The sequence below is a fragment of the Mustelus asterias genome, chromosome 28 (genome assembly GCF_964213995.1).
Source record: "Mustelus asterias chromosome 28, sMusAst1.hap1.1, whole genome shotgun sequence".
NCBI lineage: Eukaryota > Metazoa > Chordata > Chondrichthyes > Carcharhiniformes > Triakidae > Mustelus > Mustelus asterias.
The window spans coordinates 29,075,673-29,092,338 of record NC_135828.1 but is presented as its reverse complement, the minus strand read 5'-3'; the positions used below and the strand labels follow the sequence as shown (position 1 = coordinate 29,092,338).

Here is a 16,666-nt window from a genome sequence, read left to right as displayed (position 1 = left end):
ACAATGAGTGGTTAGGGTCTGGAATGTGCGCTCTGACAGTGAGGAGATAGCGAGTGGTTCGGGTCTGCAATGTGCGCTCTGACAGTGAGGAGACAGTGAGTGGTTAGGGTCTGGAATGTGCGCTCTGACAGTGAGGAGATAGCGAGTAGTTAGGGTCTGGAATGTGCGCTCTGCCAGTGCGGAGACAGTGAGTGGTTAGGGTCTGGAATGAGCGCTCTGACAGTGAGGAGATAGCGAGTGGTTCGGGTCTGGAATGTGCGCTCTGACAGTGCGGAGACAGCGAGTGGTTAGGGTCTGGAATGTGCGCTCTGACAGTGCGGAGACAGTGAGTGGTTAGGACCAGGAATGTGCGCTCTGTCACTGCGGAGACAGTGAGTGGTTAGGGTCTAACACGGTAGCACAGTGGTTAGCACTGCTGCTTCACAGCTCCAGGGTCCTGGGTTCGATTCCCGGCTCGGGTCACTGTCTGTGTGGAGTTTGCACATTCTCCTCGTGTCTGCGTGGGTTTCCTCCGGGTGCTCCGGTTTCCTCCCACAGTCCAAAGATGTGCGGGTTAGGTTGATTGGCCAGGTTAAAAATTGCCCCTTAGAGTCCTGATGCGTAGGTTAGAGGGATTAGTGGGTAAATATGTGGGGGTAGGGCCTTGGTGGGATTGTGGTCGGTGCAGACTCGATGGGCCGAATGGCCTCCTTCTGCACTGTAGGGTTTCTATAATTTCTATAATTCTATGTGCGCTCTGACAGTGCGGAGACAGTGAGTGGTTAGGATCTGGAATGTGCACTCTGACCGTGTTGTGACAGTGAGTGGTTAGGGTCTGGAATGTGCGCTCTGGCTGTGCGGAGACAGTGAGTGGTTCGGGTTTGGAATGTGCGCTCTGACAGTGCGGAGACAGTGAGTGGTTAGGGTCTGGAGTGTGCGCTCTGACAGTGAGGAGACAGCGAGTGGTTAGGGTCTGGAATGTGCGCTCTGACAGTGCGGAGACAGTGAGTGGTTAGGGTCTGGACTGTGCGCTCTGGCAGTGCGGAGACAGTGACTGGTTAGGGTCTGGAATGTGCGCTCTGACAGTGCGGAGACAGTGACTGGTTAGGGTCTGGAATGTGCGCTCTGACAGTGCAGAGACAGTGACTGGTTAGGGTCTGGAATGTGCGCTCTGACAGTGCGGAGACAGTGAGTGGTTAGGACCAGGAATGTGCGCTCTGACAGTGCGGAGACAGTGAGTGGTTAGGATCTGGAATGTGCACTCTGACCGTGTGGAGACAGTGAGTGGTTAGGGTCTGGAATGTGCGCTCTGGCTGTGCGGAGACAGTGAGTGGTTAGGGTCTGGAATGTGCCCTCTGACAGTGCGGAGACAGTGAGTGGTTAGGGTCTGGAATGTGTGCTCTGACAGTACAGACAGAGAGTGTTTAGGGTCTGGAATGTGCGCTCTGACAGTGCGGAGACAGTGAGTATTTAGGGTCTGGGATGTGCGCTCTGACAGTGCGGAAACAGTGAGTGGTTCGGGTCTGGAATATGTGCTCGGATAGTGCGGAGACAGTGAGTGGTTAGGGCTTGGAATGTGCGCTCTGACTGTCCGAGGACAGCGAGTGGTTACGGTCTGGAATGTGCGCTCTGACAGTGCGGAGACAGTGAGTGGTTAGGGTCTGGAATGTGCGCTCTGACAGTGCGGAGACAGTGAGTGGTTCCGGTTCGGAATGTGCGCTCTGACAGTGCGGAGACAGTGAGTGGTTAGGGTCTGGAATGTGCGCTCTGACAGTGAGGAGACAGTGAGTGGTTAGGGTCTGGAATGTGCGCTCTGACAGTGCGGAGACAGTGAGTGGTTAGGGTCTGGAATGTGCGCTCTGACAGTGCGGAGACAGTGAGTGGTTCGGGTTTGGAATGTGCGCTCTGACAGTGCGGAGACAGTGAGTGGTTAGGGTTTGGAATGTGCGCTCTGACAGTGCGGAGACAGCGAGTGGTTAGGGTCTGGAATGTGCGCTCTGACAGTGCGGAGACAGTGAGTGGTTCGGGTTTGGAATGTGCGCTCTGACAGTGCGGAGACAGCGAGTGGTTAGGGTCTGGAATGTGCGCTCTGACAGTGAGGAGATAGCGAGTGGTTAGGTTCTGGAATGTGCGCTCTGACAGTGCGGAGACAGTGAGTGGTTAGGGTCTGGAATGTGCGCTCTGACAGTGCGGAGACAGTGACTGGTTAGGGTCTGGAATGTGCGCTCTGACAGTGCGGAGACAGTGACTGGTTAGGGTCTGGAATGTGCGCTCTGACAGTGCGGAGACAGTGAGTGGTTAGGACCAGGAATGTGCGCTCTGTCACGGCGGAGACAGCGAGTGGTTAGGGTCTGGAATGTGCGCTCTGACAGTGCGGAGACAGTGAGTGGTTAGGATCTGGAATGTGCACTCTGACCGTGTGGAGACAGTGAGTGGTTAGGGTCTGGAATGTGCCCTCTGACAGTGCGGAGACAGCGAGTGGTTAGGGTCTGGAATGTGCGCTCTGACAGTGCGGAGACAGTGAGTGGTTAGGATCTGGAATGTGCACTCTGACCGTGTGGAGACAATGAGTGGTTTGGGTCTGGAATGTGCGCTCTGGCTGTGCGGAGACAGTGAGTGGTTAGGGTCTGGAATGTGCCCTCTGACAGTGCGGAGACAGTGAGTGGTTAGGGTCTGGAATGTGTGCTCTGACAGTACAGACAGAGAGTGTTTAGGGTCTGGAATGTGTGCTCTGACAGTGCGGAGACAGTGAGTGGTTCGGGTCTGGAATATGTGCTCGGATAGTGCGGAGACAGTGAGTGGTTAGGGCTTGGAATGTGCGCTCTGACTGTCCGAGGACAGCGAGTGGTTACGGTCTGGAATGTGCGCTCTGACAGTGCGGAGACAGTGAGTGGTTAGGGTCTGGAATGTGCGCTCTGACAGTGCGGAGACAGCGAGTGGTTAGGGTCTGGAATGTGCGCTCTGACACTGCGGACACAGTGAGTGGTTAGGGTCTGGAATGTGCGCTCTGACAGTGCAGAGACAGTGAGTGGTTAGGGACTGGAATGTGCGCTCTGACAGTGCGGGGACAGTGAGTGGTTAGGGTCTGGAATGTGCGCTCTGACAGTGCGGAGACAGCGAGTGGTTAGGGTCTGGAATGTGCGCTCTGACAGTGCGGAGACAGTTAGTGGTTAGGGTCTGGAATGTGCGCTCTGACAGTGCGGAGACAGCGAGTGGTTAGGGTCTGGAAGGTGCGCTCTGACACTGCGGAGACACTGAGTGGTTAGGGACTGGAATGTGCGCACTGACGATGCGGGGACAGTGAGTGGTTAGGGCCAGGAATGTGCGCTCTGTCACTGCGGAGACAGTGAGTGGTTAGGGTCTGGAATGTGCGCTCTGACAGTGCGGAGACAGTGAGTGGTTAGGATCTGGAATGTGCACTCTGACCGTGTTGTGACAGTGAGTGGTTAGGGTCTGGAATGTGCGCTCTGGCTGTGCGGAGACAGTGAGTGGTTCGGGTTTGGAATGTGCGCTCTGACTGTGCGGAGACAGCGAGTGGTTAGGGTCTGGAATGTGCGCTCTGACAGTGCGGAGACAGTGACTGGTTAGGGTCTGGAATGTGCGCTCTGACAGTGCGGAGACAGTGACTGGTTAGGGTCTGGAATGTGCGCTCTGACAGTGCGGAGACAGTGAGTGGTTAGGACCAGGAATGTGCGCTCTGTCACGGCGGAGACAGTGAGTGGTTCGGGTCTGGAATGTGCGCTCTGACAGTGCGGAGACAGTGAGTGGTTAGGATCTGGAATGTGCACTCTGACAGTGCGGAGACAGTGTGTGGTTAGGGTCTGGAATGTGCGCTCTGACAGTGCGGAGACAGCGAGTGGTTAGGGTCTGGAATGTGCGCTCTGACAGTGCGGAGACAGTGAGTGGTTAGGGTCTGGAATGTGCGCTCTGACAGTGCGGAGACAGTGAGTGGTTAGGGTCTGGAATGTGCGCTCTGACAGTGCGGAGACAGTGAGTGGTTAGGGTCTGGAATGTGCGCTCTGACAGTGCGGGGACAGCGAGTGGTTAGGGTCTGGAATGTGCGCTCTGACAGTGCGGAGACAGTGAGTGGTTAGGGTCTGGAATGTGCGCTCTGGCTGTGCGGAGACAGTGAGTGGTTAGGGTCTGGAATGTGCACTCTGACAGTGCGGAGACAGTGAGTGGTTAGGGTCTGGAATGTGCGCTCTGACAGTGCGGAGACAGTGAGTGGTTAGGGTCTGGAATGTGCGCTCTGACAGTGCGGAGACAGTGAGTGGTTAGGGTCTGGAATGTGCGCTCTGACAGTGCGGAGATAGCGAGTGGTTAGGGTCTGGAATGTGCGCTCTGACAGTGCGGAGACAGTGAGTGGTTAGGGTCTGGAATGTGCGCTCTGGCTGTGCGGAGACAGTGAGTGGTTAGGGTCTGGAATGTGTGCTCTGACAGTACAGACAGAGAGTGTTTAGGGTCTGGAATGTGCGCTCTGACAGTGCGGAAACAGTGAGTGGTTCGGGTCTGGAATATGTGCTCGGATAGTGCGGAGACAGTGAGTGGTTAGGGCTTGGAATGTGCGCTCTGACTGTCCGAGGACAGCGAGTGGTTACGGTCTGGAATGTGCGCTCTGACAGTGCGGAGACAGTGAGTGGTTAGGGTCTGGAATGTGCGCTCTGACACTGCGGACACAGTGAGTGGTTAGGGTCTGGAATGTGCGCTCTGACAGTGCAGAGACAGTGAGTGGTTAGGGACTGGAATGTGCGCTCTGACAGTGCGGGGACAGTGAGTGGTTAGGGTCTGGAATGTGCGCTCTGACAGTGCGGAGACAGCGAGTGGTTAGGGTCTGGAAGGTGCGCTCTGACACTGCGGAGACACTGAGTGGTTAGGGACTGGAATGTGCGCACTGACGATGCGGGGACAGTGAGTGGTTAGGGTCTGGAATGTGCACTCTGACAGTGCGGAGACAGCGAGTGGTTAGGGTCTGGAATGTGCGCTCTGACAGTGTGGAGACAATGAGTGGTTAGGGTCTGGAATGTGCGCTCTGACAGTGCGGAGACAGTGAGTGGTTAGGGTCTGGAATGTGCGCTCTGACAGTGCGGAGACAGTGAGTGGTTAGGGTCTGGAATGTGCGATCTGACAGTGCGGAGACAGTGAGTGGTTAGGATCTGGAATGTGCACTCTGACCGTGTGGAGACAGTGAGTGGTTAGGGTCTGGAATGTGCGCTCTGGCTGTGCGGAGACAGTGAGTGGTTAAGGTCTGGAATGTGCCCTCTGACAGTGCGGAGACAGTGAGTGGTTAGGGTCTGGGATGTGCGCTCTGACAGTGCGGAAACAGTGAGTGGTTCGGGTCTGGAATATGTGCTCGGATAGTGCGGAGACAGCGAGTGGTTAGGGTCTGGAATGTGCGGTATAACAGTGAGGAGACAGCGAGAGGTTAGAACATAGAACATAGAACATTACAGCGCAGAACAGGCCCTTCGGCCCACGATGTTGCACCGACCAGTTAAAAAAAAACTGTGACCCTCCAACCTAAACCAATTTCTTTTCGTCCATGAACCTATCTACGGATCTCTTAAACGCCCCCAAACTAGGCGCATTTACTACTGATGCTGGCAGGGCATTCCAATCCCTCACCACCCTCTGGGTAAAGAACCTACCCCTGACATCGGTTCTATAACTACCCCCCCTCAATTTAATGCCATGCCCCCTCGTGCTGGATTTCTCCATCAGAGGAAAAAGGCTATCACTATCCACCCTATCTAAACCTCTAATCATCTTATATGTTTCAATAAGATCCCCTCTTAGCCGCCGCCTTTCCAGCGAAAACAATCCCAAATCCCTCAGCCTCTCCTCATAGGATCTCCCCTCCATACCAGGCAACATCCTGGTAAACCTCCTCTGCACCCTCTCCAAAGCCTCCACATCCTTCCTGTAATGTGGGGACCAGAACTGCACACAGTACTCCAAGTGCGGCCGCACCAGAGTTGTGTACAGTTGCAACATAACGCTACGACTCCTAAATTCAATCCCCCTACCAATAAACGCCAAGACACCATATGCCTTCTTAACAACCTTATCTACTTGATTCCCAACTTTCAGGGATCTATGCACACATACACCTAGATCCCTCTGCTCCTCCACACTATTCAAAGTCCTCCCGTTAGCCCTATACTCAACACATCTGTTATTCCTACCAAAGTGAATTACCTCACACTTCTCCGCATTAAACTCCATCCGCCACCTCTCGGCCCAACTTTGCAACCTGTCTAAGTCTTCCTGCAAACTACGACACCCTTCCTCACTGTCTACCACACCACCGACTTTGGTGTCATCAGCAAATTTGCTAATCCACCCAACTATACCCTCATCCAGATCATTAATAAATATTACAAACAGCAGTGGCCCCAAAACAGATCCCTGAGGTACACCACTTGTAACCGCACTCCATGATGAATATTTACTATCAACCACCCCCCTCTGTTTCCTATCCGCTAGCCAATTCCTGATCCAATTTCCTAGATCACCCCCAATCCCATACATCTGCATTTTCTGCAGACGCCTACCATGGTGAACCTTATCAAACGCCTTACTAAAATCCATATATACCACGTCCACTGCCTTGCCCCCATCCACCTCCTTGGTCACTTTCTCAATAAACTCAATAAGGTTAGGATCTGGAATGTGCGCTCTGACAGTGCGGAGACAGCGAGAGGTTAGGGTCTGGAATGTGCGCTATGACACTGCGGAGACAGTGAGTGGTTAGGGTCTGGAATGTGCACTCTGACAGTGCGGAGACAGCGAGTGGTTAGGGTCTGGAATGTGCGCTATGACACTGCGGAGACAGTGAGTGGTTAGGGTCTGGAATGTGCACTCTGACAGTGCGGAGACAGCGAGTGGTTAGGGTCTGGAATGTGCGCTCTGACAGTGCAGAGACAGTGAGTGGTTCGGGTCTGGAATGTGCGCTCTGACAGTGCGGAGACAGCGAGTATTTAGGGTCTGGAATGTGCGCACTGACAGTGCGGGGACAGTGAGTATTTAGGGTCTGGAATGTGCGCTGTGACAGTGCGGAGACTGTGAGTGGTTAGGTTCTGGATTGTGCGCTCTGACAGTGCGGAGACAGTTAGTGGTTAGGGTCTGGAATGTGCGCTCTGACAGTGCGGGGACAGTGAGTATTTAGGCTCTGGAATGTGCGCTCTGGCAGTGCATGGATAGCGTCTGGAATGTGCACTCTGGCAGTGCACTGGAGACAGTGAGTGGTTAGGGTCTGGAATGTGCGCTCTGACATTGCGGAGACTGTGAGTATTTAGGGTCTGGAAAGTGCGCTCTGGCAGTGCGTGGATAGGGTCTGGAATGTGCACTCTGGCAGTGCGCTGGAGACAGTGATTGGTTAGGGTCTGGAAAGTGCGCTCTGACAGTGCGGAGACAGTGACTGGTTAGGGTCTGGAATGTGCGCTCTGACAGTACGGAGACTGTGAGTGGTTAGTGTCTGGAATGTGCGCTCTGACAGTGCGGAGACAGCGAGTGGTTAGGGTTTGGAATCTGCGCTCTGACAGTGTGGAGACAGTGAGTATTTACGGTCTGGAATGTGCGCTCTGACAGTGCGGAGACAGTGAGTGGTTAGGGTCTGGAATGTGCGCTCTGACAGTGTGGAGACAGCGAGTGGTTAGGGCCTGGAATGTGTGCTCTGACAGTGCGGAGACAGCAGGTGTTTAGGGTCTGGAATGTTCACTCTGACAGTGCGGAGACAGTGAGTGGTTAGGGTCTGGAATGTGCACTCTGACAGTGCGGAGACAGTGAGTGGGTCGGGTCTGGAATGTGCGCTCTGACAGTGCGGAGACAGTGAGTGGTTAGGGTCTGGAATGTGCGCTCTGAAAGTGCGGAGACAGCGAGTAGTTCGGGTCTGGAAAATGTGCTCGGATAGTGCGGAGACAGTGAGTGGTTCGGGTCTGGAATGTGCGCTCTGACAGTGCGGAGACCGCGAGTAGTTCGGGTCTGGAAAATGTGCTCTGACAGTGCGGAGACAGCGAGTGGTTGGGTCTGGAATGTGCGCTCTGACAGTGCGGAGACAGCGAGTAGTTCGGGTCTGGAATATGTGCTCGGATAGTGCGGAGACAGTGAGTGGTTCAGGTCTGGAATGTGCGCTCTGACAGTGCGGAGACCGTGAGTAGTTCGGGTCTGGAAAATGTGCTCTGACAGTGCGGAGACAGTGAGTGGTTAGGGTCTGGAATGTGCGCTCTGACAGTGCGGAGACAGCGAGTGGTTAGGGTCTGGAATGTGCGCTCTGACAGTGCGGAGACAGTGAGTAGTTAGGGTCTGGAATGTGCGCTCTGACAGTGCGGAGACAGCGAGTGGTTAGGGTCTGGAATGTGTGCTCTGACATTGCGGAGACAGCGAGTGGTTAGGGTCTGGAATGTGCGCTCTGACAGTGCGGAGACAGTGAGTAGTTAGGGTCTGGAATGTGCGCTCTGACAGTGCGGAGACAGCGAGTAGTTAGGGTCTGGAATGTGAGCTCTGACATTGCGGAGACAGCGAGTGGTTAGGGTCTGGAATGTGCGCTCTGACAGTGCGGAGACAGCGAGTATTTAGGGTCTGGAATGTGCGCACTGACAGTGCGGGGACAGTGAGTATTTAGGGTCTGGAATGTGCGCTCTGACAGTGCGGAGACAGTGAGTGTTTCGGGTCTGGAATGTGCGCTCTGACAGTGCGGAGACAGTGAGTGGTTCGGGTCTGGAATGTGCGCTCTGACAGTGCGGAGACCGCGAGTAGTTCGGGTCTGGAAAATGTGCTCTGACAGTGCGGAGACAGCGAGTGGTTGGGTCTGGAATGTGCGCTCTGACAGTGCGGAGACAGCGAGTAGTTCGGGTCTGGAATATGTGCTCGGATAGTGCGGAGACAGTGAGTGGTTCGGGTCTGGAATGTGCGCTCTGACAGTGCGGAGACCGTGAGTAGTTCGGGTCTGGAAAATGTGCTCTGACAGTGCGGAGACAGTGAGTGGTTAGGGTCTGGAATGTGCGCTCTGACAGTGCGGAGACAGCGAGTGGTTAGGGTCTGGAATGTGCGCTCTGACAGTGCGGAGACAGTGAGTAGTTAGGGTCTGGAATGTGCGCTCTGACAGTGCGGAGACAGCGAGTGGTTAGGGTCTGGAATGTGTGCTCTGACATTGCGGAGACAGCGAGTGGTTAGGGTCTGGAATGTGCGCTCTGACAGTGCGGAGACAGTGAGTAGTTAGGGTCTGGAATGTGCGCTCTGACAGTGCGGAGACAGCGAGTAGTTAGGGTCTGGAATGTGAGCTCTGACATTGCGGAGACAGCGAGTGGTTAGGGTCTGGAATGTGCGCTCTGACAGTGCGGAGACAGCGAGTATTTAGGGTCTGGAATGTGCGCACTGACAGTGCGGGGACAGTGAGTATTTAGGGTCTGGAATGTGCGCTCTGACAGTGCGGAGACAGTGAGTGTTTCGGGTCTGGAATGTGCGCTCTGACAGTGCGGAGACAGTGAGTGGTTAGGGTCTGGAATGTGCGCTCTGACAGTGCGGAGACAGCGAGTATTTAGGGTCTGGAATGTGCGCTCTGACAGTGCGGAGACAGCGAGTGGTTAGGGTCTGGAATGTGCGCTCTGACAGTGCGGAGACAGCGAGTATTTAGGGTCTGGAATGTGCGCACTGACAGTGCGGGGACAGTGAGTATTTAGGGTCTGGAATGTGCGCTCTGACAGTGCGGAGACAGTGAGTGGTTAGGGTCTGGAATGTGCGCTCTGACAGTGCGGGGACAGTGAGTATTTAGGGTCTGGAATGTGCGCTCTGACAGTGCGGAGACAGTGAGTGGTTAGGGTCTGGAATGTGCGCTCTGACAGTGCGGGGACAGTGAGTATTTAGGGTCTGGAATGTGCGCTCTGACAGTGCGGGGACAGTGAGTATTTAGGGTCTGGAATGTGCGCTCTGGCAGTGCGTGGATAAGGTCTGGAATATGCGCTCTGATAGTGCGGAGACAGTGAGTGTTTCGGGTCTGGAATGTGCGCTCTGACAGTGCGGAGACAGTGAGTGTTTCGGGTCTGGAATGTGCGATCTGACAGTGCGGAGACAGTGAGTGTTTCGGGTCTGGAATGTGCGATCTGACAGTGCGGAGACAGTGAGTGGTTAGGGTCTGGAATGTGCGCTCTGACAGTGCGGAGACAGCTGGTGGTTAGGGTCTGGAATGTGCGCTCTGACAGTGTGGAGACAGCGAGTGGTTAGGGTCTGGAATGTGCGCTCTGACAGTGTGGAGACAGCGAGTGGTTAGGGTCTGGAATGTGCGCTCTGACAGTGCGGAGACAGTGAGTGGTTAGGGTCTGGAATGTGCGCTCTGACAGTGCGGAGACAGCGAGTGGTTAGGGTCTGGAATGTGCGCTCTGACAGTGCGGAGACAGTGAGTGTTTCGGGTCTGGAATGTGCGCTCTGACAGTGCGGAGACAGTGAGTGTTTCGGGTCTGGAATGTGCGATCTGACAGTGCGGAGACAGTGAGTGGTTAGGGTCTGGAATGTGCGCTCTGACAGTGCGGAGACAGCGAGTGGTTCGGGTCTGGAATGTGCGCTCTGACAGTGCGGAGACAGCTGGTGGTTAGGGTCTGGAATGTGCGCTCTGACAGTGTGGAGACAGCGAGTGGTTAGGGTCTGGAATGTGCGCTCTGACAGTGCGGAGACAGCGAGTGGTTAGGGTCTGGAATGTGCGCTCTGACAGTGCGGAGACAGTGAGTGGTTAGGGTCTGGAATGTGCGCTCTGACAGTGTGGAGACAGCGAGTGGTTCGGGTCTGGAATGTGCGCTCTGACAGTGCGGAGACAGTGAGTGGTTCGGGTCTGGAATGTGCGCTCTGACAGTGCGGAGACAGTGAGTGTTTCGGGTCTGGAATGTGCGCTCTGACAGTGCGGAGACAGTGAGTGGTTAGGGTCTGGAATGTGTGCTCTGACAGTGCGGAGACAGTGAGTGTTTCGGGTCTGGAATGTGCGCTCTGACAGTGCGGAGACAGTGAGTGGTTAGGGTCCGGAATGTGCGATCTGACAGTGTGGAGACAGCGAGTGGTTAGGGTCTGGAATGTGCGCTCTGACAGTGCGGAGACAGCTGGTGGTTAGGGTCTGGAATGTGCGCTCTGACAGTGTGGAGACAGCGGGTGGTTAGGGTCTGGAATGTGCGCTCTGACAGTGCGGATACAGCGGGTGGTTAGGGTCTGGAATGTGCGCTCTGACAGTGCGGAGACAGTGAGTGGTTAGGGTCTGGAATGTGCGCTCTGACAGTGCGGATACAGCGGGTGGTTAGGGTCTGGAATGTGCGCTCTGACATTGTGGAGACAGTGAGTGGTTAGGGTCTGGAATGTGCGCTCTGACATTGTGGAGACAGTGAGTGGTTAGGGTCTGGAATGTGCGCTCTGACAGTGCGGAGACGGCGAGTGGTTAGGGTCTGGAATGTGCGCTCTGACAGTGCGGAGACAGCGAGTAGTTAGGGTCTGGAATGTGCGCTCTGACATTGTGGAGACAGTGAGTGGTTAGGGTCTGGAATGTGCGCTCTGACAGTGCGGAGACGGCGAGTGGTTAGGGTCTGGAATGTGCGCTCTGACAGTGCGGAGACAGCGAGTGGTTAGGGTCTGGAATGTGCGCTCTGACAGTGCGGAGACAGCGAGTGGTTAGGGTCTGGAATGTGCGCTCTGACAGTGCGGAGTCAGTGAGTGGTTAGGGTCTGGAATGTGCGCTCTGACAATGCGGAGACGGCGAGTGGTTAGGGTCTGGAATGTGTGCTCTGACAGTGCGGAGACAGCGAGTAGTTAGGGTCTGGAATGTGTGCTCTGACAGTGCGGAGACAGCGAGTGGTTAGGGTCTGCAATGTGTGCTCTGACAGTGCGGAGACAGTGAGTGGTTAGGGTCTGGAATGTGCGCTCTGACAGTGCGGAGACAGCGAGTCGTTCGGGTCTGGAATATGTGCTCTGGCAGTGCGGAGACAGCGAGTGGTTCGGGTCTGGAATGTGCGCACTGACAGTGCGGAGACAGCGAGTAGTTCGGGTCTGGAAAATGTGCTCTGACAGTGCGGAGACAGCGAGTGGTTAGGGTCTGGAATGTGCGCTCTGACAGTGCGGAAACAGCGAGTAGTTCGGGTCTGGAATATGTGCTCGGATAGTGCGGAGACAGCGATGAGTTCGGGGCTGGAATGTACGTTCTGACAGTGCGGAAACTGCGAGTGGTTCGGGTCTGGAATGTGCGCTCTGACAGTGCAGAGACGGCGAGTAGTTCGGGTCTGGAATGTGCACTCTGGCAGTGCGCTGGAGACAGTGAGTGGTTAGTGTCTGGAAAGTGCGCTCTGACAGTGCGGAGACAGTGAGTTAGGGTCTGGAATGTGCGCTCTGGCAGTGCGGAGACAGTGAGTGGTTAGGGTGTGGAATGTGCGCTCTGACAGTGCGGAGACAGTGAGTGGTTACGGTCTGGAATGTGCGCTCTGACAGTGCGGAGACAGCGAGTGGTTAGGGTCTGGAATGTGCGCTCTGACATTGCGGAGACAGCGAGTGGTTAGGGTCTGGAATGTGAGCTCGGACATTGCGGAGACAGCGAGTGGTTAGGGTCTGGAATGTGCGCTCTGACAGTGCGGAGACAGCAAGTATTTAGGGTCTGGAATGTGAGCTCTGACATTGCGGAGACAGCGAGTGGTTAGGGTCTGGAATGTGCGCTCTGACAGTGCGGAGACAGCGAGTATTTAGGGTCTGGAATGTGCACACTGACAGTGCGGGGACAGTGAGTATTTAGGGTCTGGAATGTGCGCTGTGACAGTGCGGAGACTGTGAGTGGTTAGGTTCTGGATTGTGCGCTCTGACAGTGCGGAGACAGTGAGTGGTTAGGGTCTGGAATGTGCGCTCTGACAGTGCGGGGACAGTGAGTGGTTAGGGTCTGGAATGTGCGCTCTGGCAGTGCATGGATAGCGTCTGGAATGTGCACTCTGGCAGTGCACTGGAGACAGTGAGTGGTTAGGGTCTGGAATGTGCGCTCTGACATTGCGGAGACTGTGAGTATTTAGGGTCTGGAAAGTGCGCTCTGGCAGTGCGTGGATAGGGTCTGGAATGTGCACTCTGGCAGTGCGCTGGAGACAGTGATTGGTTAGGGTCTGGAATGTGCGCTCTGACAGTGCGGAGACAGTGACTGGTTAGGGTCTGGAATGTGCGCTCTGACAGTACGGAGACTGTGAGTGGTTAGTGTCTGGAATGTGCGCTCTGACAGTGCGGAGACAGCGAGTGGTTAGGGTTTGGAATCTGCGCTCTGACAGTGTGGAGACAGTGAGTATTTACGGTCTGGAATGTGCGCTCTGACAGTGCGGAGACAGTGAGTGGTTAGGGTCTGGAATCTGCGCTCTGACAGTGCGGAGACAGTGAGTGGTTAGGGTCTGGAATGTGCGCTCTGACAGTGTGGAGACAGCGAGTGGTTAGGGTCTGGAATGTGTGCTCTGACAGTGCGGAGACAGCAGGTGTTTAGGGTCTGGAATGTTCACTCTGACAGTGCGGAGACAGTGAGTGGTTAGGACCTGGAATGTGCGCTCTGAAAGTGCGGAGACAGCGAGTAGTTCGGGTCTGGAATATGTGCTCGGATAGTGCGGAGACAGTGAGTGGTTCGGGTCTGGAATGTGTGCTCTGACAGTGCGGAGACCGCGAGTAGTTCGGGTCTGGAAAATGTGGTCTGACAGTGCGGAGACAGCGAGTGGTTGGGTCTGGAATGTGCGCTCTGACAGTGCGGAGACAGCGAGTAGTTCGGGTCTGGAATATGTGCTCGGATAGTGCGGAGACAGTGAGTGGTTCGGGTCTGGAATGTGCGCTCTGACAGTGCGGAGACCGCGAGTAGTTCGGGTCTGGAAAATGTGCTCTGACAGTGCGGAGACAGTGAGTGGTTAGGGTCTGGAATGTGCGCACTGACAGTGCGGGGACAGTGAGTATTTAGGATCTGGAATGTGCGCTCTGACAGTGCGGAGACAGCGAGTGGTTAGGGTCTGGAATGTGCGCTCTGACAGTGCGGAGACAGCGAGTGGTTAGGGTCTGGAATGTGCGCTCTGACAGTGCGGAGACAGTGAGTAGTTAGGGTCTGGAATGTGCGCTCTGACAGTGCGGAGACAGCGAGTGGTTAGGGTCTGGAATGTGAGCTCTGACATTGCGGAGACAGCGAGTGGTTAGGGTCTGGAATGTGCGCTCTGACAGTGCGGAGACAGCGAGTATTTAGGGTCTGGAATGTGAGCTCTGACATTGCGGAGACAGCGAGTGGTTAGGGTCTGGAATGTGCGCTCTGACAGTGCGGAGACAGCGATATTTAGGGTCTGGAATGTGCGCACTGACAGTGCGGGGACAGTGAGTATTTAGGGTCTGGAATGTGCGCTGTGACAGTGCGGAGACTGTGAGTGGTTAGGTTCTGGATTGTGCGCTCTGACAGTGCGGAGACAGTGAGTGGTTAGGGTCTGGAATGTGCGCTCTGACAGTGCGGGGACAGTGAGTGGTTAGGGTCTGGAATGTGCGCTCTGGCAGTGCATGGATAGCGTCTGGAATGTGCACTCTGGCAGTGCACTGGAGACAGTGAGTGGTTAGGGTCTGGAATGTGCGCTCTGACATTGCGGAGACTGTGAGTATTTAGGGTCTGGAAAGTGTGCTCTGGCAGTGCGTGGATAGGGTCTGGAATGTGCACTCTGGCAGTGCGCTGGAGACAGTGATTGGTTAGGGTCTGGAATGTGCGCTCTGACAGTGCGGAGACAGTGACTGGTTAGGGTCTGGAATGTGCGCTCTGACAGTACGGAGACTGTGAGTGGTTAGTGTCTGGAATGTGCGCTCTGACAGTGCGGAGACAGCGAGTGGTTAGGGTTTGGAATCTGCGCTCTGACAGTGTGGAGACAGTGAGTATTTACGGTCTGGAATGTGCGCTCTGACAGTGCGGAGACAGTGAGTGGTTAGGGTCTGGAATCTGCGCTCTGACAGTGCGGAGACAGTGAGTGGTTAGGGTCTGGAATGTGCGCTCTGACAGTGTGGAGACAGCGAGTGGTTAGGGTCTGGAATGTGTGCTCTGACAGTGCGGAGACAGCAGGTGTTTAGGGTCTGGAATGTTCACTCTGACAGTGCGGAGACAGTGAGTGGTTAGGATCTGGAATGTGCGCTCTGAAAGTGCGGAGACAGCGAGTAGTTCGGGTCTGGAATATGTGCTCGGATAGTGCGGAGACAGTGAGTGGTTCGGGTCTGGAATGTGCGCTCTGACAGTGCGGAGACCGCGAGTAGTTCGGGTCTGGAAAATGTGCTCTGACAGTGCGGAGACAGCGAGTGGTTGGGTCTGGAATGTGCGCTCTGACAGTGCGGAGACAGCGAGTAGTTCGGGTCTGGAATATGTGCTCGGATAGTGCGGAGACAGTGAGTGGTTCGGGTCTGGAATGTGCGCTCTGACAGTGCGGAGACCGCGAGTAGTTCGGGTCTGGAAAATGTGCTCTGACAGTGCGGAGACAGTGGGTGGTTAGGGTCTGGAATGTGCGCACTGACAGTGCGGGGACAGTGAGTATTTAGGATCTGGAATGTGCGCTCTGACAGTCCGGGGACAGTGAGTGGTTAGGGTCTGGAATGTGCGCTGTGACAGTGCGGAGACAGCGAGTGGTTCGGGTCTGGAATGTGCGCTCTGACAGTGCGGAGACAGTGAGTGGTTAGGGTCTGGAATGTGCGATCTGACAGTGCGGAGACAGCGAGTGGTTAGGGTCTGGAATGTGCGCTCTGACAGTGCGGAGACAGCGAGTGGTTCGGGTCTGGAATGTGCGCTCTGACAGTGCGGAGACAGCGAGTGGTTAGGGTCTGGAATGTGCGCTCTGACAGTGCGGAGACAGCGAGTATTTAGGGTCTGGAATGTGCGCACTGACAGTGCGGGGACAGTGAGTATTTAGGGTCTGGAATGTGCGCACTGACAGTGCGGGGACAGTGAGTATTTAGGGTCTGGAATGTGCGCTGTGACAGTGCGGAGACTGTGAGTGGTTAGGTTCTGGATTGTGCGCTCTGACAGTGCGGGGACAGTGAGTATTTAGGGTCTGGAATGTGCGCTCTGGCAGTGCGTGGATAAGGTCTGGAATGTGCGCTCTGACAGTGCGGAGACAGTGAGTGGTTAGGGTCTGGAATGTGCGCTCTGACAGTGCGGAGACAGTGAGTGGTTAGGGTCTGGAATGTGCGCTCTGACAGTGCGGAGACAGTGAGTGGTTAGGGTCTGGAATGTGCGCTCTGACAGTGCGGAGACAGTGAGTGTTTCGGGTCTGGAATGTGCTCTCTGACAGTGCGGAGACAGTGAGTGGTTAGGGTCTGGAATGTGCGCTCTGACAGTGCGGAGACAGTGAGTGGTTAGGGTCTGGAATGTGCGCTCTGACAGTGCGGAGACAGTGAGTGGTTAGGGTCTGGAATGTGCGCTCTGACAGAGCGGAGACAGTGAGTGGTTAGGGTCTGGAATGTGCGCTCTGACAGTGCGGAGACAGTGAGTGGTTAGGGTCTGGAATGTGCGCTCTGACAGTGCGGAGACAGTGAGTGGTTAGGGTCTGGAATGTGCTCTCTGACAGTGCGGAGACAGTGAGTGGTTAGGGTCTGGAATGTGCGCTCTGACAGTGCGGAGACAGTGAGTGGTTAGGGTCTGGAATGTGCGCTCTGACAGTGCGGAGACAGTGAGTGGTTAGGGTCTGGAATGTGCGCTCTGACAGTGCGG

At 55.3% G+C, this 16,666-nt stretch overlaps 1 protein-coding gene across 1 annotated transcript in view; it reads left to right on the top strand.

Moving 5' to 3' along the window:
* The window catches only part of LOC144480149 (phosphoinositide 3-kinase adapter protein 1-like), a 188,628-nt gene that overhangs the window by 113,307 nt on the left and 58,655 nt on the right, over window positions 1-16,666 (top strand). The window lies entirely within an intron of this gene.